Here is a 27983-nt window from a genome sequence, read left to right on the forward strand (position 1 = left end):
CAGCCACTTTGCCTCTTCCTGAAGTTTCCCTGGTCATTTCCATTGGTAGAGAGAGAGAGAGAGAAGTATGTGGCTGAGCCCATGCCCCTAAACATGGCGAATTCACACATGTGCACCACCTCTAGTAGGGGTCTCAGATGTGTGCACTGCTAGTCACAGTTGAGAATCATGTGTTAAATTCAAGCAGGGTGAATTAAAATGCACTAGTATACCAGAGTTGTGAGCTGACCGAATGCTAATTCAAATCCTGTTCTTTCCTAAAATATCTGCCAATGAGTGTAGTCAACCCATAGTTCTGTGAAGTCTAAGCAGATCTCAAATATTCTCCTGGGCGTCTGCACCATTCAGCTATATGTCTAGGGCTGAGATCTTCATGGATCTAGAACTGTAAACAGAGCTGGCTTGTCAGGAAACCTCAGCGGCTTGAAAACCATCCTGATCCCCTAAAAATCCATTTCTCATTTTTGATGTGATTCTGAGTATCAGCTTTTTTATTTTTTTCAGAAAGTTTTATTTCTGCTTATATTTTTAGATTCAAAAGTATTTATTTAAGGTGAACAAATGATACAGCATACACAACTGCTGGGACTGCTTTTTAATTGAGAACAAAAAGGAAATACCTGGGACAAGAATATGCAATTACCACCGCTTATTGTTCTCAGTGAATTTTTGTCGTTTGTTTATCTTATTGTTAATGTGATGATACAGCAATCCTTGGCAGAAGAATAACATTTTGCGTTGAAACACAAATCTAGATAAAAAGGGAAAATGGAGTTAGCCACAACCCACAAGGCCTTCTTTGGGAAAAACTCTTGAAGAAAAACCGACGCGCACTTCACAGAAGAATATGGCACTGTCGTCTTTCCCTTTATAGTACCAGAGTGTTCCTGAACAAAGGCCTCAAGGCATTATCAACTCGTCATCTGTTTTTTGACGTGATTTCTATTTTCAGGACCCTGCTTCCCTGCCTCTCTGTTCCTAATGCATCTGGTCATTGGTGCCTTGGTCCTATTAAACTTAGTGTGACCAACCCCCACCTGGAGAGTTTGCCATGGACACCACGAATCAGAGCAGCTGGGTCACTGTCCACCCACGGAGCCAGAGAAAGACCTCCAGGATACACCCTCTGCATTCAGACTAGCTGGAGACAAGAAAGACGGTGAAGGATGATCAGGCGATTCCAAACCATCTGTAAAGAAACCAATAGACTATCCAGATGTATGCAAGCCCAGGGTATTGTTTAACAAACAAGCAAAAGAGAAAACTTTGTTTTTTCTTTTGCTGGATTTCTGATGGTACAGGACACAAGTTCCAGTGTGCAACCCAATCAAAGATAACTATAGAGTGCTTGGGAATTTTCATAGCATCAACCTTGCAGAAAACAAGAAATTGAGGCTATTTATACTTTAGTGGTAAACAATGGCATAGATAGTCTCTGAACATGTCTTCCAGCTCAAAAGTTCTGCAGCTTAGATTCTGTAAATGACTTTAATCTGCTTTTACTATTCATTCATTCATTCGACAGTTATATAAATGCCTGTTATGTGCTGTGTACAGTTGTAACATTAATGACTAAACCAGAAGTGTATTTCCTCTTACAGTCTACAGACAACCAACCCACAAACAACTGTAGATAGGCCCACATGCTGCATACATTTGGGTAGAAAATTAAATGGATTCAGAAATAAGAATAACATAGTCTACCTACAGAAATGGCCTAAGAAGAAAGTATTTATATCAACATGTTAACAATAAAAAAAAGAAAATGGTCAACTTTGTGTCAACAGCCATGTGTTGACATTCCAGGGAAAAAATACCAGGTGGGCAATGACCCTAAGAAGAAGAAAGTGTGATGTGTTCAAAGAGAGGAACATTGTGAATACAGAACTTTGTAGATTAGAGAACATGCTAAAGCCTAACTTGTCTGGGTTTGACTGGGTAATTTAGTGTGGCCACTGGGCCAGTTCTTAAACCCCCTTCACAATAGTCTCAATAGCCAGTCGTCCTGTGCTTGAGTGTCCCCACGAGAAGGAATGTTCTACCTCTTGAAGCATCCATGCCAGATTAGGTTAAAAATATGAATTTGTTCCCTGGATTCCAGCTCCAGGAAGCTGGAGTCATGAATTATGATCATGGGTCTGCACCTGAAGAAAATTTTGGGTTGAAACAGAAGACGTGGGACTTCCCTGGTGGTCCAAGGGTTGACTCCGTGTTTCCAGTGTCGGGGGACCAGGGTTCGATCCCTAGTCAGGGAACTAGATCCTGCATGCAGTAAATTAAAGACCAGTGCAGCCAGAGAGATAGCTCAGGACCCTGAGAGCACAAAGGGTATTGTGTTGGGGGCTAATCTTAGTGGGGGGGGGAAAAAGAGAAATAGAAGAAGTTACTTAGATAGCTGTATTTACTTATCTTTGTTATGTAGAGTGCCGAGAACACACAGCAGGACTCTAGGTTCATTACCCTTTTTGAGAAGAAAAATCTATGAGAATGTTAAGACAGCTCTCACAAACTTCCAACAGTTTTCTATTGCAGCACAATTCATGTCAATATCCTTGCAAACCAGTGGTTGCACAATAAGGTCAGCTGTACTCTTGAAAGACAACCATGAGTTTGGGCTTCAGCGTGAGGTGGGAGTGACTTTCCTGTGGTATTTGTGGCATATCACGTAGAGGAAGTGCAGTGTATCCACCAGTTTTACAAAAGTCTTTGATAATAGGAGTTGACTTACACAAGATCTGTTATTGACTTGACTAAAAAATCTCAGTGGGATTCCCTGAAGATTCCACCATTTATATATTGGTATTCCCCACAGCCACTTCACACCACTGACAGTGTGAGACTGGCTTGAGAATTTATTTGTTCCAAAGTACATTAAGAAACCTACGTTTCAAAGTCTCAGGGAGGCACTTCCAACTTCACAACCCACAGGCCATTCTCTGTTAAAGCCATTTATGAGCTGTTATATGGTAACTGGGCTTCCCTGGTAGCTCAGTTGGTAAAGAATCTGCCTGCAATGCAAGAGACCCTGGTTCTATTTCTGGGTCAGGAAGTTCCCCTGGAGAAGGGATCAGCTACCCACCCCAGTGTTCTTGGGTTTCCCTGGTGGCACAGATGGTAAAGAATCCACCCGAAATGTGGGAGACCTGGGTTTGATCCCTGGGTTGGGAAGATCCCCTGGAGGAGGGCATGGCAACCCACTCCAGTATTTTTGCCTGGAGAGTCCCATGGACAGAGCAGCCTGGCAGGCTACAGTCCATGGGGTTGCAAAGAGTCAGATACGGCTGAGCAACTAAGCATAGCACAGCATCTGGTGACTGCTAAGCCACACTGGGGCTTCCCTGGTAGCTCTACTGATAAAGAACCTGCCTGCCAATGCAGGAGACACAAGAGATACGGATTCCATCCCTGGGTAGGGAAGAGCCACTGGAGTAGGAAATAGCAACCCACTCCAATATTCTTGCCTGGGAAATTCCATGGACAGAGGAGCCTGGCGGGCTACAATGCATGGGGTCTCAAAGAGTTGGATGCAGCTGAGCAACTGAGTGACTGAAGCCACGCTACTTGAAACAGCCTCCAAAAGATTTTGGACCATCTTGCAAGTTATAACACTGTTAAGGGTGTGAGAAGTCAAAAAGTTGACCACGATTGAATGCTAACCCATGCAATGAGAATCCTGTTAGTAGTCAAAGGAAGTTCACCTCTGAAATACAAAAGAAACACCCTCCATTGAATTTTTCTTCTCAGTGGTAATGCTCTGAAAGTATCAAGGCAATAGGAAAATTAAGCAAAAATCAATTAGGATATCTTGATGAGGCTGGTAGATGGAGTTTGTACTTGTACTCATATGTACAAGTACATACTCCTGATTCTAGACCAGAGTAAATAAAAATCTACAGACGAGTACCATAAATATCACAGCCAACTTCTTGAGTCAGCTCATGAGGATCGTCTCTTGTTCAGCTGCTAAGTCGTGTCTGACTCTTTGCGACCCCATGGACCACAGAATGCCAGGCTTCCCTGTCCTTCGCCATCTCCCAGAGTTCGGTCAAACTCATGTCCATGGAGTCAATGATGTAACCAAGCATCACATTCTCTGTCGTCCCCTTCTCCTCTTGCCTTCAATCTTTCCCAGCATCAGGGTCTTTTCCAGTGAGTTGGCTCTTCACATCAGGTGGTCAAAGTATTGGAGCTTCAGCTTCAGCATTAGTCCTTCCAGTGAGTATTCAGGGTTGATGTCCTGAACCCTGAGGATTGTCGAGATCATCTGGTAGAACTTTAATTTAAAGGGTAAGACAGATTCAGGGTTGATGTCCTGAACCCTGAGGATCATTGAGATCATCTGGTAGAACTTTAATTTAAAGGGTAAGACAGATTCACCACCATGTCTGAAGTTCAGCCAGTATGCCAGGACTGAAAGGATGTCAGTTGGGCCAACCAAATGTCCAACAGGAATGTCAACAGGATGTTTTTGAAATTGCCCCATATTGAGCTGAGGTGGGACACCTCCAAGGAGGAGGACAAAGGCCTGTTTTCAAGACTTGCTTGAGCATGACTTTCGTGATGACTTCTAGCCGTGGCAGCTTGGCATAGAAGCTTGCAGGCCAGAAGTAAGAAGGGGAGCCAAGCCTTCTGAGCAGAGGCAGATGACAGCTGGCTTCATCATAGCCCATCTGGAAAGAGCCACCAGCCCTGTGAACCAGGACTGGACTTGTAAGCTGCAGCTTGGTCCTTGCCTTCTATATGACACAGAAGCAGCAGCCACTTGCTTATCAGTATGGTGTGGTGATTTGGCACCCAGCTTCTCAACTCAGACTTCTTGAGTTTAAATTCCCTGTTCATCATTTACTAGCTGCTTGCCATTAGGACAGTTTCCTAACCTCTCTAAATTCATTTCTTTATGGGAATAATGAGCATGCCTACCTTATAGAGGATTCAATGAAATTGTATGTGTTAACTGTTAGAACAGTGCCTGGCATATAGTCTGTGCTTAGTAAATGTTAGTTTTATTATCAATCTTTATGGCTCCTCCCAGGAAACTAGAGCTCACAGTATAGTCTGTTATTAACAAGTCTGTGTTCATGTTTCTGCCATTTACGAGTAAACCTAAAGGTCAAATTATTAAAAATTTTAATATCAGTTCCTTCCTCTGTCAAATGCAAATAATACTAATTCATTAGGTTATATGATGATGAATGAGAATAGTCATAAAACACCAACAATAAGGTCTGTATGCTGCTGGGTGTGCTGCGTGTGTGCTTAGTCGCTCAGTCATGTCCGACTCTCTGCAATCCTCTGGGCTATAGCCCCCCAGGCTCCTCTGTCCAAGGGATTCTCCAGGCAAGAATACCGGAGTGGTTTGCCATTCCCTTCTCCAAGGGATCTTCCCGACCCAGGGATTGAGCCCAGGTCTCCTGCATTGCAGGTGGATTCTTTACCATCTGAGCCACCAGGGAAGCCCCTGTATGCTGCTGGGGCTCAGCAAATGATAGTTACTCCTATTAAACCCTGATGCCTAGCGTCTGGCCGAGCAGAGCTGTGCCATAGAGGTTTCCATGATGAGAGCAATGCTCCATATCCCAGTATGCCCAATGTCATAGCCACAAGCCACTTGTGGCTATTGTTTGAAAGGTGAAGACGTAAAGAACTAAACTTCTAATTCTATTTACTTGTAATTAATTTGCATTAACATTCCACACAAGGCTGGTGACTAGTGTATTGAGCAGCACAGGCTGGGTTCTTCAGTCCTCATCATGTCCTTCCATACCCTGTCTGGGCTCATGTCATGTCCATCTTGTTTCCATTAGTATCTATCTCTCCCAGGCTTGGACAAGGATATAAAACCTAATGTCGGCAGGTTGGTGGTGTGGCATCATAGAAAAAAGAACAGTCAGTGGGTCTGTGGGGACAGTCCCCTTCCAACTCTGCCTGCTATTCTTGGGCAAGTCACTTAAGCTCATATTCAGAAGGAGAGTTGATACTGGCATGACTTTAAAGCTCCCACCCATCACATGATCACCACGGGGCAAAAGTAAGAAATAGCACACAAACTTAGATTACTTTCTTGGGGCTACGGATTGTAGTTAGCTGTGTTTAGTGTCTCCCAGATTTAAAGGTGGTGTATTTAAGTGTTAGCATACGAACTCATATAAGTGAATAGACAGGGGTAAAAAGGAAATTGAGGACAAAGAGAAATTAACCTTGGAGCAAAGAAAAAGGTTGTAAAAAAGAACAGTTGTTGTGTGCCTGTATGTGTTCCTGCTATATCCTTATGCAGATATATGCCTTCCAACAGTGGGGGTGAAAGTGAAGTGCTGGGGAATGTTTGACTGATAAGGACTTTGGGTACATACACCCATAATATGATTTCTTGTCTCCGGCTGAGTACAAAGTGGAAAGGAAGTTCTGCAAAACAGATCTCCTAGAATCCACCTGAGTAGAAAGAGCACGGAACAAGGAGTCTAGAAGCCCAAGTTCCTTCTCTGGCTCTGTGGTTAACCAGCTGGGTGACCACACTTATTCTGGTTTACTTCTCTGGTCCACAGTTTAATCATCTGTGCAGTGAATTGGTTGGACTCTACTCCTACAAGGTTGGAAAATCTATGATCACGGTTAGAACCCTAGAAATCTCCAAGATGCTTTTCTTTACCAGGAGCCCAAAGTATAAGAAATAACAGCAGCTAAAGAAGAAAACAACCCCTTCCCCCAAAACACACACACACACACACACACACACACACAGAAACATAATTTTTAATCTGCTAAAGATCAAGGCCATGCCTTATTGGATATGATTTCTCAGTGTCTATCTGAAGCAACTACTTGTGAACCATAGGTGATAGGATCCCACTTGGTTATAAGCATAATTCTGACTGATGAGCCTTGACAGTTCCCAAAGAATTTTCTAGATTTTTTTTTTAAAGAGACAGAGCACAGTAATTCCTCAGAGTATCGGGCTCATGGTGGTTGGACTTCTCTGGTCATCTAGTGGTTAAGATTATGTACTTCCAATACAGCGGGGCATGAGTTCCATCCCTGGTCGGGGAAGTTCAATATGCCTCGAGGTGTGACCAAAACAATGTGGCCAAAAGAGAGAGAACTCATTTCAGAGCAGGATGATGGTGTGTGTGTGTGTGTGTGTGTCTGTGTGTGAAGGAAAGTGAGAAACCTCACCCCCTGCTTCTAAAAATGGCGAAATATAGAATACACACAGTGGTCAGCTGGAACCAGCTAGTTATTAGCAAGAAAAAACACTGAAGTTCTGAATAGGAAAACCAGCGGCTAAAGAAAACCATTCAGGATAATCAAGTTTATTATTAATCTATCTGACTTTAAATCATCTTGCCTCCGCCATTGTTATAGTCTCTTAAGTCCGCAAGTTGTTTTGAAACTCGGCCCCTCCTCCTCTACTCCTCTCCCAAGGCTGCTGCGAGATAAATAGCTTTCGTTGCTCTCCCCTCCCCCCATTTCTTCTCACATTCCTCTCTAGCCACGTCGATTCTTTCCTGAGAGGAGGGTGGGAATCTCTGCCCCACCGGTCCACTTGCCTGGAACCTGTGTCTAACAACAGGAAGTACTGGTTTTAGAGCCACTCAGAGCGATTCTTCCACACACACAAACAACTTTCTCAGACCAGAAGTCCCCTGGAGGCCGTACTAGCTGGACCTTGACCTCTAATAACATCAGGATGAAAGCGAAGAGACTATAAAGCCAACCAAGTCCGCTTTCCACGTTAAGTCCTGCTGCTTGGCAGCTTTGCAGACTCCTCTGCATCCAGGCTGATTACAGGACACCAGAACCGTCTTCCCTGCAGTTTCTGCTTCCTGGCGATAGCCTGTCCCACTGACCTCCCTTGTTAGGAGAGGATCCTTGGCCTTTGTTGGGACCCTTGTGACCAAATTTATGGCTCTTTTATGAGGTTGGCAGGTGCTTTAAGTGAGGGAGGGAAGAAGTGGCCTGATTTGCGTAGAGTTTCAGTTCAGGAAACAGGGAAGTGGAAGAATTTATCCACGGTCATTTTCTGCTAAAAGCTTGCAAAATTCTTCAGCCACCATTGAGAAGAAACCTTCTCCCTGCTTCAAGCCTAGATTTCTGGTACCTCATGGCTAGAAGGGATTTTGAGATCATGAAAACTTCTATTGGTAGGAGAGGGGGCCTACAGAGAGAGAGGTTAAATAACAGGACCCAAAGATCATGGATTTCCCCAGGGCTCACCTCTCTCTCCCTTTGTCTCCTTGATCATCTTCAAAAGGAATCTTCTTCGGTGGGCCTAGAAGAAAACAGTACATGTCTGAAAGACATGGAGGAGATTGGCAATCTGTCTGCTGGCATCCCTTTCTTTCTTTCAAAATATTCAGTATTCTGACTTTGCCCAGGAAACAGAGATGAAGAAAAGAGCATCAGATATCATTTTGAACAAAACAAAGCAAATAAAGAAAACTGCTTTTAAAAGAAAAGCGTGTGTGTGTGTGTGTGTGTGTGTGTGTGTGTGTCCAGGGCCATATATCTTTTTGGAGTTAGCTAAATAAAAATGTAAGCGGCCTTCTCATTAAGTGAAACATATAGAACAAGGCCTTCTTTCCCTATTTCAGCCTTTAAACACCTTAAAAATCACTGCAGGGACAAATAATTTACTCTACCTCACACCCTGAGTCTCTGTTCCGCCCTACATTCTTCAGGATCATCCAGTCTCCTCTAGGCTCCTCTCGGCTCTCCCCAACACTTGTCAAGTCGTCTTCCTTCCATTATTAGTCACTCTAATAAACACTCCTAATAAACACAAATTCAGGGTGCTGCTTTAGGAAAGACCTGCATTAACTTTGTCATCTGTCCTGGGGAAACCCAGCTGAGATCTCGAACACATTCTGTTGAAAGCTGCAGTATAATGGACAGATTTAGTGTGTATTTTCCTGTTAAATGGAATCTGCATTCCTAAGTGAACTAAAAATGCTTAATTATTAATAAGTCCCCCAGGGATTGGTGACATTTGGAATGATTTTATCATGCTGTAGATATTTAACAACATAATGTGTGTGGTAGTATCAAATGCAACTTCTTTCATTTAAAAGAACATTCCCTCCCAACTCGTTCTGACTTATATGCCGCATGGGTGAGTCCCTAAATATCCAACCCCAGGTGGAGGCTGAGGGAAATTCCTGAGGGACAGGATGGGATTGAAGCTGGGGCCTACAGTGCAGGGGAGACCCGGGAAGGGGTGCCAAGTTACCCCCTGAGAATAGAAATTGGTTTGGGGTAGATGACAGATGAGGGGCTTCTGTTGGGTAGAGGCAATGGTCGCCATGGATGGAAGCTTCTGGAAAGATCTCAGGTCTGAGGAATCACAGGACTAGTGGCAGGCTTCCAGTTTTGTGCCAATTTGCTGAGTGGCTCTGAGCACATTACTTAACTTCTCTGAGACAGAGTTTTCTCATATATTTGGCAAGGATAATTATATACCTCTGAGCTGCCTTCTGAGAAGGCAATGGCACCCCACTCCAGTACTCTTGCCTGGAAAATCCCATGGACGGAGGAGCCTGGTAGGCTACAGTCCGTGGGGTCGCTAGAGTCGGACACGACTGAGTGACTTCACTTTCACTTTTCACTTTCATGCATTGGAGAAGGAAATGGCAACCCACTCCAGTGTTCTTGCCTGGAGAATCCCAGGGACGGGGGAGCCTGGTGGGCTGCCATCTATGGGGTTGCACAGAGTCAGACACGACTGAAGCGACTTAGCAGCAGCAGCAGCAGAGCTGCCTTACTGAATTGTATGTATGGAATAAACATGAAAGTACTTCCAACAATTAAAGCACCTTAAGGAAGAGATTAGAAGACAGGGAGGAAGGAAATATCATTTACTAAGCACTCTTTCTGTACCAGGGCTTGTGTTCAATACCTTTACTAACCTGAAATCAATTAGTATTAGCAAAAAAATAAAATCAGAGATAGGCCTGATTACCCATTTACAGAGGAGAAATTTGAGGCTCAGAGCTTTTGCCTAAGGTCACAAAGCTTATGAGTGGTGGAGCCAGGCAGAAAACCTAAAGAGATATGGTATGTATTTGAGTACACAGTATGTAAATGGAAAATGGGTCACAAACTTAAAGCTTAAGTAGAAATATTCAGTCAAACATTTGGTTGACTTATATGTAATGACATGCATTATCACAACATATGAACATTCACATGAAATTTCAATTATTTTGTCATTAGTCTATTTCTCTGCACTGTTCTGATACCAAGGAAGAAAAATCTCTAAGTATAGTGTCAAAAATAGGTGGTTAAATAAATGTTTAGGAGGTCTTGCCATTAGGTTTATATGATCTTTGTTAGTACAAATGGGCCGATCACGTGCAGCTTTCCACCCATCACTTCCCTGTTCCAGGGGCATCACTGTGAGTGGTCTGTCTGCCTCCAGTGGTAACCCTTGTCTCTCTTCCCTTTCTGCTCAGATCTTGGCTTTGCTCAGGACGCTGGAGATCCCGTTTGCACACTGTGGGTCCTGGTTGGCAGTGTTTGGCCTGGAGATGAAATTATCAATAGCTGTTCATGAGAGAGACAAAGTGGAGCAGGGCTTAGAGAAAGAGACCAGAAGCCAGTCCATCACCTGCTCCCTTGGTGACCTCGCTTTACCTCTTCATGCTTCAGTTTCTCCATCTGTTGGTGGAAAGAGTGACACATGATACCTGGCTCTCAGAGTGTCAGGAACATCTTTGTAAAGTACCAGGAGATGCTCGAAGGGGCCTGAGAGACTGCTTCTCTTTATGTGGTCAAATGAAACTCCATCGGATGGGCAAAAAGTTACAGACCCCATATATCTTTTTAATTGAAAGAGGTTTTTGTACCTGAAAAAGTACTTGTATTTCTTTATTTATCAGTGGATGTTGTCCCATGAAACCCACTGCAATGGCAGGACCTAAATATTCATTTAAATAATAAACAAATAAGCCTCAGCATATGCAAGATACACATATGGCTGCTAAGATCTAATGTTTTTAATTTTCTGTGAACTTATGAGTTTATTTTCTTTTTTACATAAATTCCAGTATACCTGTCAAATACTATCAGTATTTTTCCCAGTGTTCAGATAATCTGTTAATTTAAAATTTTATTTATTTATATATATTTGACTATGATGGGTGATAGTTATGGGATGCAGGATTTAGTTGCCTGACCAGGGATCAAACTCAGGCCCCCTGCGTTGGGAGAGTGGAGTCTTAACCACTGGACTATCAGGAAAGTCCCTGGCTGCTAATACTTATACTAGTTTACTGGCGGTTCTAGTGGTAAGGAACCTGCCTACCAGTGCAGGAGACATAAGAGATAGGTTCGATTCCTGGGTGAAGATCCCCTGGAGGAGGGCATGGCAACACACTCACTCCAGTATTTTTGCTCAGAGAATCCCATGGACAGAGGAACCTGGCAGGCTACAGCCTATGGGGTTGCAAAGAGTCCAACACAACTGAAGCGACTTAGCACACACACTACTACAAAATGCATTTCCACTACTTTTAACATTCTTAGTGTGCTTGTTCTCACCATAGATTCGCAGTGAGATGGTAGCACCACCCCCATTTTATAGATGAGAAAACTTAAGCCAGGAGAAGTAAATAGATCGTCAAGTCCACATGGATAATTAGGGGCCGAGTAAGAAAAATAAGTCTCCTGTCTTCAAAATCTGGCGCTTGTCCCTCTCAACCTCACTTTGATCATTCTGAGGACTATTTTCCCTTCCTGTTCTTGTACATCTTTTGTTCTCCACTTACTGATAGAACAGGGCTCTAGGTGCCTTCTCCTGCTTCTCCTCTGGGAACAGAGCCCTTTAAAGCTCTGAAGTCCTCAAGCAAGGTTTGCGGTGAAGTGAGAACTCGGACATGACTGCTTGTTAAGCTGGTTCCTCATCGCAAGGCACCGAAGAAAAACCTGCCCCAAATCACATTACTCAGTCCCTGGGACTTCCCAGCTGCTCTAGGTGGAGGAGCCTGTCAAGCCGCATCAGTCATCCGGGCTGAAAGAGCCGAGTCGTGATGCTCTCAAAGACTGGAGTTTGCTTTGTATGTGCTTCTAAAGGGTATCCAGGCTCAAGAATCCGAAGGGAAAGTTGGGTTGAACATCGAAAGAACACTTTAAGTGGTATTGTTTTCTTCCTGTGGGGAATTAAATTGCAAAGGTTAGCAGAGACTGTTGAAGACACACGGAAAAGTCACAGTTGGCGAGGCACTTACCCCACTGTGCACACACGTTCAAGCGTGATTGGTTCTTCGCATGCCCTTTGCCAACCCAGGCTGCTTTAAAATTCCTTCCAAGGAAGTACTCCCTGCCTGGTACCACTCTGCAAACAAAGTTCTACTAAGGTTTTAAAACAATGAGACAAAGAAGGCTGCGAAGGTGAACCCCAACACGACAGCCCCGCTGCTGCCTGTGGTCTGGCTGCTGAAGGTCAGAGAGGACAAGCGGTCTCGAAGATGCAGCCGTCTGCACCACTCCTGCCAGGGCCAGCAACCCTGGGAAATCGGCCTGTAAAATGAGCAGCTCCTGTTCAACAGCACACTCCCAGCTGCTCCCCACCTCCATGGCTGCCGTTGGACATGACAGAGCAGCAGGCCCAGCCCGGCTCGGCTCTCACTGCTGAAGACCTGGCGGGAGCCCAGGCTGGCAGGCACAGTGGGCAGAAGCCTCATGAGCAGTCCAGGGTGGCACCGCCATGCTCCTACCTGCACCGTCTCCTCCACCTTTGGCTGGATGAAGTGAGTGATTTGAGGTTTGGATGCCCTTCCCAAGCGTATCAATTTCCCTTCTACTTCCTGAATAGCCCACGCACCTTCACCCATCCTAAAACCCTGCCTGGAAACAGAACAAGACAGAACACCCAGGCCAGCCCTTCCCCCAGGAGCCAGAAGGGCCAGCTCTGGCCGGAAGCCAGGCTCTGAAGAAACGGCAGAGGGCAGAGAGAGGCGGTGGGTGGGGCAGGGAGCCTGGCGTTACACATCCAAAGCCTAATTTTGGATCAGAGTCATACTTGTAGTCAGGCCTGAAAAATCACTGGTCCCCGAATGAACCCACAGCTCTGAGGTGGGTCCGGGGCGATTCCTCAGCTCTCACATGCTCACTTGCTGCTCTCCTTAGTTCCAGAGACTAAGTCAGGCTTGTTTGGATTTTCACTGGCATCCTTTTAAAGCAACCTCAATTGTCTCTTTGCCTCCTGCTACCTGAGAGCAGGGCAAATTTCCCACCTCCATCTCTCCGTGTTCGCCTTAGCTGAGATGCTGACCGAAAGAAAGCCGGGATCCCTGGTGCTCCTGCTTCCTGAGTCAGACCTAGGACACACCACCTGCTTTATTAAAATTAAAAAAAATAAAAATTTTTTGGGCACATGTGGCCTGTGGAATCTTAGTTCCCCCACCAGGGATCAAACCCCCACCGCCTGCAGTGGAAGTAGGGAGGAGTCTTAACCCCTGGACAGCCAGTCCCACACCATCCTGCTTCGAGGTGACACCAGACGGGTAGGGTGAGGGCAGCAGCGGGTGACCGACGGAGCAGACACCTTCCCCTGAGCAGTAGAAACGACCCTCTCTGACTCAATGGAGAAGAGAGGAGGCAGCTGGCCTCTGGGAGCCACGAGAGGGACGCGGGCTGCTCGCTCGTCTTCCGAGGGCGTGGGCACGGCCTTCGGAGGATTTGCTGCTGCCAGGAGCCGGCTGTGGCCCCCGGGGAACTCCAGGTATCAGGACGCTTGTTTGCAGAGCCGGCCGGCCAGCCGCCCGGAGCAGGAGCAGCTGGTTGTAATTATGCATCGCAGCTTCAGAGGAAGTTGCTGGCTGCGGATCCAATGCTGGGCCCGGCTGCACACTGGCTGCTGGGCTTCAGGGAACAATGGAGATAGAAACTCGCGGCAGCAGGGGAAGGGGAGGAGGAGCAGGACGAGGGTGAAGACGGGCAGAGAGAAAGGGCGGGAGCTGTTCCCACCGCTCCCAGGGCTGAATCCGGAGAAACCCAGGTCTGCACTCCGAGGACCCCCGGCTCTCATTCCCAGACTCACAACCCAAGTCTGCGCCCCTCTGGGAGCAGCTTCCTGACTCTCTTTTCTTTTTCAAAAGCTGTACCTGCTGAACACCGGATTTCAAGAAGTGTGCCTGGCTGACATATCGAATAGCACTCCTCAGCCTGTTTAATCTAAATTGACTGCATCTTTGTAGCAGCTGGCCACAGAGAAAAACAAAAGAATTCTTGATGAAAAAGGCACTTCTCTCCTGACTCGAGGCAGCCACAGCAGCAGCTAAACATTTCATAGCATGCTACACACTGCTGTTCAGATGTGGACATTGGGAGGGAAGGAAAAAATGAACTTTACAGAAGTGAAATGTGCGTTAATTAACAAGTTAGGGTTTTCTCCCCCACCCCGGATGGAGAGAAATGAGAAACGTATTAATGTCTGGTTCTTTATACTTTCCAAGATTTCTTCAGCGTTTCCTAATTAAAATGTAGCTGGAAAATGAACACAGGGGAGAGGGTGGTAAACAGGGGTGGGGGTCTGTCTTCCTGGTGCTTTGTCTGGAGCCCCCAGCCTCCCACCAGCAGGGATCTGCCCTCCCACGCGCAGACACTCCCATCCATATCTGTTGTGTTTCCTTCCTTGAGTCCCGTCAGGAGGTTGCCCGCATCATCTGCACGGCTACTCAGCATCCTCTGTTTTTGCCAGCTCAGGGAACAACTCCAAGGCCCACAGCAGACCAGCAGACACACTTGAGATCCCTGTGGCCTCTGGATCACCCCTCTCCACTCACAGCTCCTGACTTATGTCACTTTAAAAGGGGTGGGGGATGTCCTACCTGTTCTTGGACACCCTTGATGTGTAAAAGCCACAGCTCCACGCAATAACCCATGATTGGCTTGGGCTGGTGAATGACAAGGGCATTCTGATACCTTTCCCCCTTGTCCACTGCCTTGCTCACGATGGCTGGCAGTGCTATCAATCAGGAGGCATGAAGGCAGAGCAGTGCCAGCCTGTGTGTGGGCATGGCAGCCTTGCTCCCAAGTGATTAATGGAACCTCATGATGACACTGTTCTCTTTCGGCCTGATTGCTAGGAACTCCTTATTGCCTGGGTGGAGATCGTATAGCAACGGTGGGAAGAATTTTTCTAGTAGAATCCAAGTAAGCCATATTTTTTCTTCATTTTCCTTCTCTTTCTTTCACATGAGGTTCGACATTCTGTGAACACACACACTGTTGATTCCTAGAGCCAAGCCAGTCAGTTCAGTAGCCATTAGCCATTGATGACAATTTAAATTAATTAAAATGAAAGAAAATTGAAAATTTAGTTCTTCAGTCATTCTAGGAATATTTTGAATGCCCTGCAGCCACATGGGCTGGAGGCTACTATATTGGACAACACTGAGTTACAGAACATGCATGCGTGCCAAGTCATTTCGGTTGTGTCTGATTCTGTGCGACCCCATGGACAGCAGCCTGCCAGGCTCCTCTGTCCGTGGGGATTCTCCAGGCAAGAATACTGGAGTGGGTTGCCATGCTCTCCTCCAGAGGATCTTCTGGACCCAGGGATTGAAACCAGGTCTTCTGCATCTCCTGTATTAGCAGGCAGGTTCTCTATCTCTGCTGCTGCTGCTGCTAAGTCGCTTCAGTCGTGTCCGACTCTGTGCGACCCCATAGACGGCAGCCCACCAGGCCCCGCTGTCCCTGGGATTCTCCAGGCTAGCCACCTGGAAAGCTTCCATCATTGCAGAAAGGTCTATCAAACAACCTTTCCTAGAGCATCTGTTTCCTCTTGTATTTTAAGCATTCCTATGCCTTTCAGAGTCCTCTACCAATAATTTTTACAAAGTGAAACTTTTTTTTTCTTTAACAACAACTTAACTCAAAACTAATGACAACTTAACTCAAAACTAATGAACTCCCTTTAGGTTCCTAAGAGAAAGTTCCCCAGCTACTGTACTGATTGATAGAGCCTTTTCAAATAGTTGAGCAGGATGTGGCATAGTAGACACTGGAAAGGACCTCAGGTCAGCAGGATTAGTCTCAGGCAGTCCTGACCCTTGCCTATTCCTGTAGATAATTTTCCTAGGCAGTCCTAATTCTAGGTAGGAGAAGATAGTTTTTGTTTAGTCGCTAAGTGGTGTCCAGCTCTTTGTGACCCCATGGACTGCAGCACGCCAGGCTTCCCTGTCCTTCACCATCTCCCAGAGCTTGCTCAAACTCATGTCCATTCAGTCAGTGATGCCGTCCAACCATCTCATCCTCTGTCACCCCCTTGTCCTCCTGCCCTCAATCTAAGAAGCTACTACAGGCTAAGCTGTGAGTCAAGAAAGATACCAGGGCATCTCCATAAAAATTTGCACAATAAATAGGGAGTAATAGCTCCTTTAGAACTACAAGGTAGACCACAGAACGAGTTCCTGGCGGTGGGGCTTTGAAGTTGGGCGGGAGATGCAGGGGGCAGTGAAGCAGTTTGATGCAGCTGGAAGCACCTTCAAAGCCTCTAAGGGGAGAGATTATAGCAACTACCTGTAAGGATTGTTCAGGTCCTTTGTGTGTGTGTTGGTGGGGGCAGGGACTGGACCACACAAAAAGTAAACAAATAAACCGAAAGAAAGCTCAGCTTGAAGCACTGTCCCCAGAATAAAAACAGCCAGAGGAAACGATAGAATATGTAATTGAATGCTTTTGCTGGAAAATTAAAAATTCCACCCCAACTGTTATTTGTTTTATTTGCTGCCTTAGAATAGAACCTTGGTGGCAACTAGTAAATCCTTTCAATATCTAAATATCCGTTATCAGTTCTTTTTTGCAAAATTTCCCAATCCTTTTCCTTCTCATCTTTCATAGAAAGGACACCCTTTGCATCTGATGAACAAGTTAGACAGCATGAATACAGGCTTTATCCTGAGCCCCTCTCAATTTAATTTAAGATGGAGGCGTTCATAGCGCAGGCTTCCTGACCATATTATTCACAAATTCTTATGAACTTTTCTTCTGCTCCATTGTGGTGAGGGTATGGATGGGTGAAGCACATTCCTGGAAGCAGATTAACAGGATATTACCAAAGTCGCTTTCTGAGTCCAAGCTGCTTTGTCACAAAGCACCTGTGAGCTGTTACAGTTACAAACCTGGGCTACCAAAGGCCCTATGTTTCCCATTTTTCAAGGAGTAAATGTGGACATGGCCTTGATCGAAAGTGAAAGCTGAATCAGGGAGGGAGAGTGAAAAGAGCCAAGGCTCGGCGACTTTCCAGTTGGAAAGTTCCAGAGGGTAGTGGTTAGAAATGTCTTAGAGTAAGAGATCCTGTGGCTTCCCTGGTGGCTCAGACAATGAAGAATCTGTCTGCAATGCAGGAGACCTGGGTTTGATCCCTGGGTCGGAAAGATCCCCTGGAGAAGGGAATGGCTACCTACTCCAGTATTCTTGCCTGGAGAATCCCATGGACTCTCTACAATGCCTATCGCTACATTCCATAGGATTCCAAAGAGTTGGACATGACTGAGTGACTAACACACACACAAGCCCTTCTTTTTCTGACCCACCATGTTGGGGGAGTATGGATGGGACTGGGGAAAGGAGTTCTGTTAAGGATATCTCTCCTGAACAGGGATGCTGGGAGACAGTCCAACAGAAGCTGCTAGCCTGGGTACAAATAAAACTTGGTCCCTCTTCAACCTTCTCGCGTGTCCTGAGCTGCAGACATTGTCTGGAGAGAAGCAATTCCAGGTCTAAGTAACACCTCTGATAGGATGCTCTGGCCCCTTTCAGAGTCACTGAACCTCCTGTGGCAGCTGAAGACCCTTGTTCTTGGGGCTACAACTCTGACCTCTTCTTACATAGAAAAGTGCAAAGTGGAAGTGTTAACTGCTCAATTCTGTCCAACTCTTTGCAACCCCATGAAGCCTGCCAGACTCCTCTATCCATGGGATTCTTCAGGCAAAAATACTGGAGGGGGTAGCCATTCCTTTCTGCAGGAGATCTTCCTGACCCAGGGATCACACCCAGGTCTCCGGCATTGCAGTCAGGTTCTTTACCATCTGAGCCACCAGGGAAGCCCTTCTTACACTGCAGACATCCTCATTTAAGCTGGAGATGGGGCAGGGGTGGCGGGAGGGGAGAGCTGGAAGCTGTCCTTGAGCTCCTTGCTGGTGGAGGCAGCCCCACTATGTCACTCAGAGAACAAGAAATGGTGCCTTGATCTTGGATGAACAAATCCCCTGAAAGTGAAGCTCCTTCATAATGAAGCTGGCTGTTTTCTTTTTCTTTAGGTCTCCATAAATCATATGCACCAGTGTTGGCATGAGTCATATGGCTCGGCAGCAAAGCTCCTGCTAAGCCACACAGCTGCACAGGACAAAAATACCTCGATGAATAGAGCTTGTTTGTCCTGCATGGTTTATGGTATAAATACAAAATCAGCAAAAATGCAGGGGTTCCCCAGCCTCTGAGTCTCACAGTCCCTTGGCTGGCTTCTCTGTCCCTTCTGCTGCTCTGTGTCAACCCACTTCCCCACTTCCTTGCTTTTGGCAGGAAAGAGAAGGCTCTGATCAGACTGATTGTCTGATTTATCAATGAGCAACGCTTGGGTGCGTGTATGCTCAGTCGCTCAGTAGTATTCAACTCTGCCACCCCATGGACAGCAGCCCGCCAGGCTCCTCGGTCCATTTTCCAGGCAACGCTCCTGGAGTAGGTTGCCATTTCCTTCTGGTATCTTCCCAACCCAGGGATCGAACCCATGTATCTTGAATTGGCAGGCGGATTCTTTATCCCTACACCACCTGGGAAGTCCTGGTCAGCACTTTAAGAGAGTTTTAATACAGAACCCAGGTAAATGTACTTGGTCTTTTCATTCTAATGGAAACATGGCAGACGTGTCCCTTTGTGAGAGGACTTGCGGGTGAATGGGATGACATGGATGCAATGCAGTCATGTAACCCCAATGATGAGCTTACCCTTGGTGGATTTGGGGGCCCCTGGGGCATCAGGGATGCTGTCTCTCTGTTGTAGATAGCTGTGTCCTTTCAGAGACTTGTCTGGTCAGGCTCAGTTCCAGCCCCTCCAGGCCTGATCTGGGACTGCTGGAGTGACCAAGTCAGTGGAATCCTTTCTGCTATCACCCAGGCTTCCTCCCCTCCTCCCCCGCCCCAGGTTTTTCCTCCAGACCTCTCCCCCACTTCTCTGGAGCAGCAGAGATTGGCCCTGAGGGTCCTTCTCCCTCTTTATAGCCTCTGTTTTAGAGCTGCCAGAGTCTTGTTTTCAGGCCACCTGTTTGTATTCCTCTGGTTCATACTGAATAGTTTTACACTATCACCACGTCTCTGTCCTCCTTTATGGGTCCTTATGACGTCTGTGTCATTGTCTCACTGGATAATGACGTTTCTGACACTAACATGTGCCTCCTTAATGGAGACTGTACTGAATGTAGGTCACAATATCTGTTAGGTGGCATGTCTCGTTTACCTTCAGATTACGGTACCATTTAATATGTATTTAGGGCTTTGGTTTTAAGAGATGTATCTTTTTAATTAAACACATATTTTGAGTCCTGACATCTGACATGTTGGGCTTATATATAAAGTGTTTATATAATTTGCCTAAGTTTAGCGAAATATAAAATACACTAATGAATGATAGTAAATCACTCTACACATATAAACCTCTGTTTATTTGTGGCTAGACTAGAAACAGCCTAAGAGATTTTTTATTTTCAGAGCAGGAATAGAGAACAGACATGTGGGCACAGGGGAGGAAGGAGAGGGTCGGACAAATTGGGAGAATAGAACTGACACATATACACTACGAAGGGCTCCCCAGTTTGCTCTAGTAGTAAAGAATCCACCTGCCAAAGCAGGGGATGCAGGAGATTCGGGTGAGATCCCAGGGTCGGGAAGATCCCCTGGAGGAGGAAACGGCAACCCACTCCAGTATTCTTGCCTGGACAATTTCGTGGAGCCAGATGGGTTGCAAAGAGCCTGACACAACTAAGTGCGTGCACGTGCACACGCACGCACACACACACACACACACACACTCACACTACCATGTGTGAAATAGATAGCTAGTGGGGAGCTGCTGTACAGCATAGGGAGCTCAGCTCGGTGCTCTGTGATGACCTAGAGGAGGGGGATGGGAGGGGGAGGGAGGGAGGCTCAAGAGGGAGGAGATCTATGTATACAGATAGCTGATTCACTTAGTTGTACAGCAAGAACTAACATAACATTGTAAATCAATTATACTCCAGAAAAAAAAATAAGTGGAAAAAAAGACTTCATAGGTAGACACATAAAAGAATACCCATTAAAATTTTCTATTTGTATGTATTTAAGAAAAAAGAGTTTTCTTTTTCTAACATTCCAAGTACTATTGCTTCTGAATTTGCTTCCCCCCCACACACAGGATAAATCCCTGCCTTTAGGACAGATTTCCAGCCACGTTTCTGCTTTGGGGCTTTAGAGGTGGAAACCAAGGAGAAAAGTAAGAGACAAGATGTTTTTAGTGATCATCTTTTCTCTTTGAACTATCCGCTGACTTCCTCAGGGAAGCCATCATCTTACGTGGTGAGAGAGAGTGGATTTCAATGTCAAAGGGAACTGGATTTGAATCTATTAGTTTGTGACCTTGAACAAGCTGCTTAACCTTTCCAAGTCTCACTTTTCTCAGCTTTAAAAACTGGATGATGAGATATATTTCCTAGGTTGGTTGTGAAATGAAAATGCTTAGCCCAATCTCTATCAAAAAGGATATTCGATAAGTGCCAGTCCTCCTCCTATTTGGATCTTAGCTTAGACAACAGTATCAGATAAGTCATATTTAGAAGATTATAGGAGGAAGTATTTCTGTCCTGTCCCCATCACTGGGTAAGGTAATCAAGTTAAGTCATTAATTAGAATGTACTTCTAAAAAGTTACATTCATCTCACATTGTGGACGCCCAGCCCTAAGCCATTGCCCTAAGCCTCTTCTCTACTTACCACCCCTGGTCACATGGAGTCAGCCCTGTGGGGACGTGGGCAACAAGAGTACCAGTGAGGCTTCCTGTTGGAGGAGGACCATGTGAGGTGTACACATACCTGTCACAACCAACTCCATTGTGGACTATGTTTGAAGACTATGGAGAACTATCTGCCACCCACCCACACACATCCACCAAATTTCTACTTAAGTGGCTTCCAGGTGGTGAAGAACCGACCTGCCAAAGCAGGAAAGGTAAGAGACGTGGGTTCGATCCCTGGGTTGGGAAGATCCTTTGGAGGAGGAAATGGCAACCCACTCCAGTATTCTTGCTGAAAAATCCCATGGACAGAGGAGCCTGGAGGGCTACAGCCCATGGGGTTGCAAAGGGTTGGACCTTTTAAACTGGGAATTTAAAAAGGTGACATTGATCCCGTGTCCATCTGGAGCACATGTGTTTATACTAAGTCATTTCAGTAGGGTCTGACTCTTTGCGACACTATGGACTATAGCCCGTCAGGCTCCTCTGTCCATGGATTCTCCAGGCAAGAACACTGGAGTGGGCTGCCATATCCTTTCCTATGCCAGGGGATTTTCCTGACCCAGGGATTGCAGCCATGTCGCTTTGTCTCCTGCATGAGCAGGCAGGTTTTTTACCACTTCTGCCATCTGCGATGTCCACCTGCTAAGCCCATCACTCTGGCTGGGGCACCAAAATTTGCTTTGGTTAGACTTGGGTCACAGCCTTCTCCTGGAGCAAGGGGTAGAAATTGTCCTCCCTAAACTACAGGGACAGAGAATGAATTTGGGGAGGCTTGCCAAGATAAAAGATGGTTTCTGAGCAGACAAATGCAATAGATGCTGACTGCAAGCTACTATAGAACAGAAGATATTGTGGGAGTGTTAACACGTGCGTCCAGCTGTGTATCAGTCAGGAGACAGAAACTCCCCTACTTATTTTAACAGAGAGAATTTAATATAAGGAATTTATAACTAGATACAAGATAACTAAGTGTAAAAAGAGGATATTAAGATCCTAGGGTTGCGGGGGGTGGGTGGTGAAAGGAAAGAAGATGGAATTATAAAAATCTAGAAGCTTGGAGATGCCATATAGAGCTAAAACTCAGACCCCTGAGGATGGGGTGTGCTTGGCTGGCGCTGGTTGCTAGGGATGTACACGTGTCTGGTTCTGCAGGGTCAGACCCCCTGAACGCTGGTTGTACTGGCTGCCATGGGAAAGAACTGCTTCTGCGAAGTGGAGAAGGGTGACTGAGGAGCTGCTCCAGGGCGTGGCAAACAGACCCGAAGCCAGTAGGGAGCACGTGGGAAGGAGTCAGTCCCTTCTCCTCCTCCAGTTTTGCAGGCTTCCTCTCATCCCCACAATTCTCAGAACCTAATGTAGAGCTGTAGGCAAAGAAGAAACATGGTTTGTAGACTCCATATCCAGCCTCATAAAGCCAGGTGTGAAAAGGTGGGGCTTCCCTGGTGGCTCACCTGGTAAAGAATCCGTCTGCAGTGGAAGAGACCCCAGTTCAATTCCTGGGTCGGGAAGATCCCCTGGAGAAGGGATAGGCTACTCACTCCAGTACTCATGGGCTTCCCTGGTGGCTCAGATGGGAAAGAATCTGCTTGCAATTCGGGAGACCTGGGTTTGATTCCTGGGTGGGAAGATCCCCTGGGGGGATCTGGAGGCAACCCACTCCAGTATTTTTGCTTGGGGAATCCCATGAACAGAGAAGCCTGGTGGGCTACAGTTCATGGGATCGCGAAGAGCTGGACACGACTGAGTGACTAAGCATATGAAAGGGTGGGTGTGGAGCAGAGGGACAAAGACTGCCTAACCTGGAGGTCGTCACTTGAGTGTGCGGTGTTTCCTTGCTTAAAGATGAGCAGACAGTAAATGGACCAAAGACATGGAAGTTTGCGTGGTGTTGAACAAGCCTCAGGAGCTCCTATTTCACAGTTCCTACTTCCTTGGGCAGAGCAGACTCGGTATCAGGCAGACTTTACGAGGTGTGACCGTCAAATAAAGGGATGGCATAAAGCATTTTGTTAACTCGAGTTATTCTTTCAGGTATCCAGGCTACAAGTAGGTCAGGGTTTCCCGTTTCTCTCTAGGCTGTAGGTAGTCAATGTCTTAGTAATTACTGAGTCATGTTGATCAAAGTTCAGCTGAAACTTTGCTGATGACTAAGCATACACAGCCTTGCCAGAGGACGGAGCAAGTGTGTTTATACAAAATGTCGGCCTTTTTCCTAAGGTAAGATTCTTCTCTTGGTCAAAATTTCTCACTAATGCTGTTGCTTGAGATTAGCTCTAAAACCCTGAAGTTTTAGACAAATTGAATTTCTCTGGTTATTCTCACCATACTAGTAGGGCTACTTTGGTCCAAGAAAGTTTTGCGTGTGTGTATGTGCTTAATAAGACCAGGTAGAGAACTCACATTCTGTGTAAGCAATAAATGTCAGAACATCAGGTACAATTTGATGAACTTTAGAAGAACAGTTATTAAGCAATACAGCCCTTCTCTTTGCTGCAACAAATTATGAAGACTTCACTCTTCAAAAAAGGAGAAAAGCTGAACAGCACTATGAAACTGTGAATCCATTTTTGGTTTATTGTTAGCAACAGGCTGTCATCAAAACTATTTTTATGCCTATTAATAAATGAGTCATAAATAACAATTGTTCCCAATCAGAATATACTTTCAAGGAAAAAAAATTATGGAGAAAGAAATTTATCGTCGTGACTTGGAACCTAAAAAAAAAAAAACAAAAAACAGTGAAAAAAAAGTATCCTAATTTATTTCAAATAAGTGCTTTATAGTTTTCAAAATGCTTTCACATCTATCTTCCTATTCAGCCCTCACAGGAACTGGATGAGGTCCAGGTAAGATTTATCTTTCAGTTTTACAGGTTGGAAAAACAACAAACAAAACAAGTGAAGCTCAGAGAGGCTTAGTAATTTGCTTAAGAGGTGAATTGTGGAGCCGGGTCACAAACCAGGTGTTCTGAATCCTGCATCAGCCCTCTTTACTGCTTCTTTAACTGCATGGTCAGATTTCAAAAATATGTATAAAAGGAAATGATCATAGCCTGCTATTTCCTATGTATGTCAAGTAGACAAGATCTAAATAAGATCTATCCGATTAGATACACCTACAAAATTTAACTTACTGGTAACTGGGAAGCAAGGTTTGGCATTTGAAAAGAATACTAAAGCTAACATTTGTTGCTGTTGTTTAGGTGCTAAGTTGTGTCCAACTCTTTGTGACCCCATGGACTGTATCCTGCCAGGCTCCTCTGTCCATGGCATTTCCCAGGCAAGAATACTGGAGTGGGTTGCCATTTCCTTCTCCAGCGTATCTTGCCCCCTCAGGGATCAAACCCATGTCTCCTGCATTGCAGGAGTTGCCAGGGAAGGCCTAACACTTATTATTGCTGCTGCTAAGTTGCTTCAGTCGTGTCCGACTCTGGGACAGGGGAGAGGCTCCCCCGTCTCTGGGATTCTCCAGGCAAGAACACTGGAGTGGGTTGCCATTTCCTTCTCCAATGCATGAAAGTGAAAAGTGAAAGTGAAGTTGCTCAGTCACGTCCGACTATTAGCAACCCCATGGACTGCAGCCCACCAGGCTCCTCCGTCCATGGGATTTTCCAGCCAAGAGTACTGGAGTGGGGTGCCATTGCCTTCTCCGACACTTATTATTAGTACTTGCCAAACTCTCTTCCTTATACAAGCCCTAAAACTACCCAAAAGATGTGTCTTATTTTTTTTTTAGCCTAATTTTACAGAGAATAGACAGAGTCTCAGAGAACTCGCCAAAGTCACTTAACCAGTAAGTTACAGAACAAGGCTCAAATCGAGATTTGTCTGATCCAAAACCCGCACTGGTCCCTGCTCTTTGGTGCAGGCTAATATCCCCGGTACAACTGCCCCAGTAATAAACGCTAATCCATCTTGTTCTCCCAGACCTGCCCAAATGCACAGTATCTAAATAAAGAGGATGAAACCACAGTCTAACACAATGCAAATATAGCCTCATCTGGGAAAGACATGAACTTCAGCTTTGATTTGCTGAGTCATCTTGGTTAAGACCCTCCTTCACATTCTTTCTCTGTTAACAGGAAATGACAATATCAGGGCTGTCTTAATGGCCATTAGCACCAGATTTCTTGCCATCAGGGCTGTCATCAGAAGGACACCCCATTGACCAGAAAAGTGGGCCTTTCTTCGCTTACTTTGTCCAATATCCTAGAATGCAAGATGTCAGCTGTTATGCCAGTTATAACCTAATTGACAATAGTGGATAATATTTTTTTATATTGCAGCCCCAAAGGCAGACAGCAAAATTCAATGTCGACATGAGCAGTGGTGTTTTTTGAAATATTCAGGCACAACATATTTCCCAACAAATAGTTCAGTTGTTCTTTCTAGCTTTGTATTGTCTTCAAAACATACCACAGGCATTAATCCATATTATGGACTTGGAGCTTTCTTTTTCCTGCTTAAAGTCTAACTTATTTTTAAATTATAAAACTTAAAAGTGCCTGCAACCAGAAAACTTATTTTTTTTTTCTGGCACTCATAACTGAAAAAGAGCTGAATTTTCTTTTTCCCTAATATTTTTTTATAAGGGATTTGCTCTTAGGCGGATGTTTGTTAACTGCAGCTCTTTTTTTTTTCTGACCAACTTTTAATGTTCTGAAAATCAGGGCTTATGATATGAAGAAGGCATTAACAAGTCCTAATCTGGGATAATGAGCTGGATGGATAAATGAGTACATGGCCATCACCAAAAGATCATCATGGCCATAGGTTTGCCCCCCTAAATTAAGTATAGATGTGATTACCTGAACAGGCAGCAGTATTCCCTTAGTGCTAGATTAACAGTCTGAATTTATTTTATGTAATATTCTTTTCAATAGCAATGTCTATTAAAGACATCTGGTGAAGGTCTGTAATGTTTATTCCATGGATAGGCAGCATAAGAGGGTGCTTTAAGAATTCTGTTTTCAGTTTAATGTTATGGGCTGTTAAGGAGAAGGTTTATGGGTGTCACATTATTGTTGGAATTTGACTCAAATTGAAATCGGGCCCAAGAATTTACTTATCCATAATATTATGAAGGGCTTTTAAAAATATTAAAAAGTTTCACCAAACAAGAATATTAGTATAACTTAATGTTTTACCTGCAGTTCTCAAGCCCATTCAAAATACTTCCTAATCACCAGATTTCAAATTCATATGTTAGCTTGTCTCTCATACTACAAGGCTTTTAAAAATCAGAATTTTATTACATCAGGTCAATATTTTAACCACAAGAAAAAAAAAAGAAATATATATTTGCTGAAATGTTTGTGTACAGATGAAAAAGAAAAAAATCCCATATGCCATGGACCCTTCTTTAGGGTTTGATGTGCCAGCTTGAGCCACAGGGGAGGTGAAGGGCAGGGAGGCCTGGCCCGGACAGAAGCTGCCATACTCACACCACTGCAAAGTAGAAATGAATCACTCTGCCCATTGGCCAGGCTTAGCATCCCTGTAATTTCATTTTAAAATCTCAATGATCAAGATGAAAAGAAAGCAATAAAACATATCAAAGTTCTCCTCGTGCACTTTGAAGAGCCCCCTATTCCGCCTGCCTGTGGCCTTGACACCTCTTTTGGCATCACTATTAGTAACACAAGGAGTAATTCACCACTGTCAGGGAATTTGGCTATTTCATCACCTACATGGGAGACCTGCATAACTCCATGGTGATTGCTGTCTAGATGAATTATGTGGCTCCTTCGTGCACTTTTTGATTGAACAGTGATAACTCAGATAATGCATTATCCCGAGCCTGTCTTGGAGAGGAACCTGCTCTTTTTTCCCAGAGCAGTGAAAGAAAGACCCCGTCAAGGCATTTAAAGTGACATCACCATGCCAATTCCCCCTTCCTTACAGTCAGTGAGAAGCAATTGCCGTGCTAGATTAAATATAGTAAAGGTAAATCTCCGTGACAACTCTTTCAGCTGTTTAGAGCTGGTGCTAATTGTTCATCAAGTTCTTACAAAAGAGTAGATGAAGCAATGCCCAAAATGTAGCTGATAATATTTATTTTATAATCTCATATTCATATCTGCCAGGGAATCCACTGGCTTTGCCATTTATTCCTTCATCTGTCCATTCATCCATCAATCCATCCATCCATCAGACCCTCCATTCATCATCCATTCATTCACTATTTTAAAATATTTTATTTATTTATTTATTTTTGGATGTGCTGGATCTGCATTACTGCACTCAGGCCTTTCTAATTGCAGCGAGCCAAGGCTACTGTTCATTGTGATGTGCGGGCCTCTCACTGCAGAGATTTCTCTTGCTGAAGACCACCAGCTCTAAAGCACAGGCTCAGTAGTTGTGGCATATGGGCTTAGTTGCCCAGAGGCATGTGGAATCTTCCTGGCCCAGGGATCAAACTTGCGTCCCCTGCACTGACCAGTGAATTCTTAACCACTGGACCATCAGGGAAGTCCCCATTCGTTCACCATTCATTCAACACATACTGTGGCATGCTCACTGGATGCTCAAGCTAGGCACTAGTGATTCAGTAGTAAGCCAAACAGATGGTGTTGCTTTTCTAGGAATTACTGTCTATTGCGGAGATAGAAATTAAGTATTTACAAGTGTGATGAATATTGGGAAGGACATACGCAGGATACTGTAGAAAGCACGTCACAGAAGAACCTAACCTCTTCAGAGGAGACAGAAAGACTTCCTGAAAGAAATGATGCTTCACCAGAGACCTAAAGGATGAAAGACTGGGGATGGAGCCCCTTTGGCAGAGGAACAGCAGGTGCAAAGTGTCTGAGGCAGGCAAGAAGTGCAGGGCAACCACGAGAAATTATGATGTCCATCATGGATGAAACGCGGACAGGGAGGGGAAACTGGTGTAAGAGAAGGCTACTAATGGTCCACACTGACCCATGAACAAAACTAAGAAAAAAATAAAGTCAATAAGATTTTATTTGAACATGATTCTAGAGGCATAAGTAAGTAAGT

At 45.0% G+C, this 27983-nt stretch overlaps 1 protein-coding gene and 2 long non-coding RNA genes across 7 annotated transcripts in view; 2 read left to right on the forward strand and 1 right to left on the reverse strand.

Moving 5' to 3' along the window:
- Window positions 1-580: 580 nt before the first annotated feature.
- On the reverse strand, window positions 581-13481 carry LOC147355075 (uncharacterized). Of its 5 annotated transcripts, none has more exons than XR_015144192.1 (5): window positions 12219-13481; window positions 11760-12140; window positions 10601-10650; window positions 8212-10514; window positions 581-751 (listed from the first exon to the last, which is right to left on the reverse strand). It is a non-coding gene; the product is annotated as an uncharacterized LOC147355075 (long non-coding RNA). The 5 variants fall into 5 exon arrangements; XR_015144191.1 differs by having other exon boundaries at window positions 8212-8266; window positions 8637-10650; XR_015144194.1 differs by lacking the exon at window positions 581-751 and adding an exon at window positions 7292-8102 and having other exon boundaries at window positions 8212-8266; window positions 8637-10650.
- A 9-nt stretch (window positions 13482-13490) lies between these two features.
- LOC147355076 (uncharacterized) lies at window positions 13491-15309 on the forward strand. The gene is made up of 2 exons (XR_015144195.1): window positions 13491-13714; window positions 14091-15309. It is a non-coding gene; the product is annotated as an uncharacterized LOC147355076 (long non-coding RNA).
- Window positions 15310-23095: 7786 nt separating this feature from the next.
- MAML3 (mastermind like transcriptional coactivator 3) overlaps window positions 23096-27983 on the forward strand; it is a 535095-nt gene continuing 530207 nt past the window's right edge. The window contains exon 1 of the mRNA XM_086346634.1: window positions 23096-23199. The gene's annotated coding sequence lies outside the window, so the exon portion shown is untranslated. The remainder of the gene's footprint in view (window positions 23200-27983) is intronic.

The sequence above is a fragment of the Bos grunniens genome, chromosome 17, assembly GCF_055505025.1.
Source record: "Bos grunniens cultivar Pamir isolate PY7600 chromosome 17, Bosgru_T2T1.0, whole genome shotgun sequence".
NCBI classification, from domain to species: domain Eukaryota; kingdom Metazoa; phylum Chordata; class Mammalia; order Artiodactyla; family Bovidae; genus Bos; species Bos grunniens.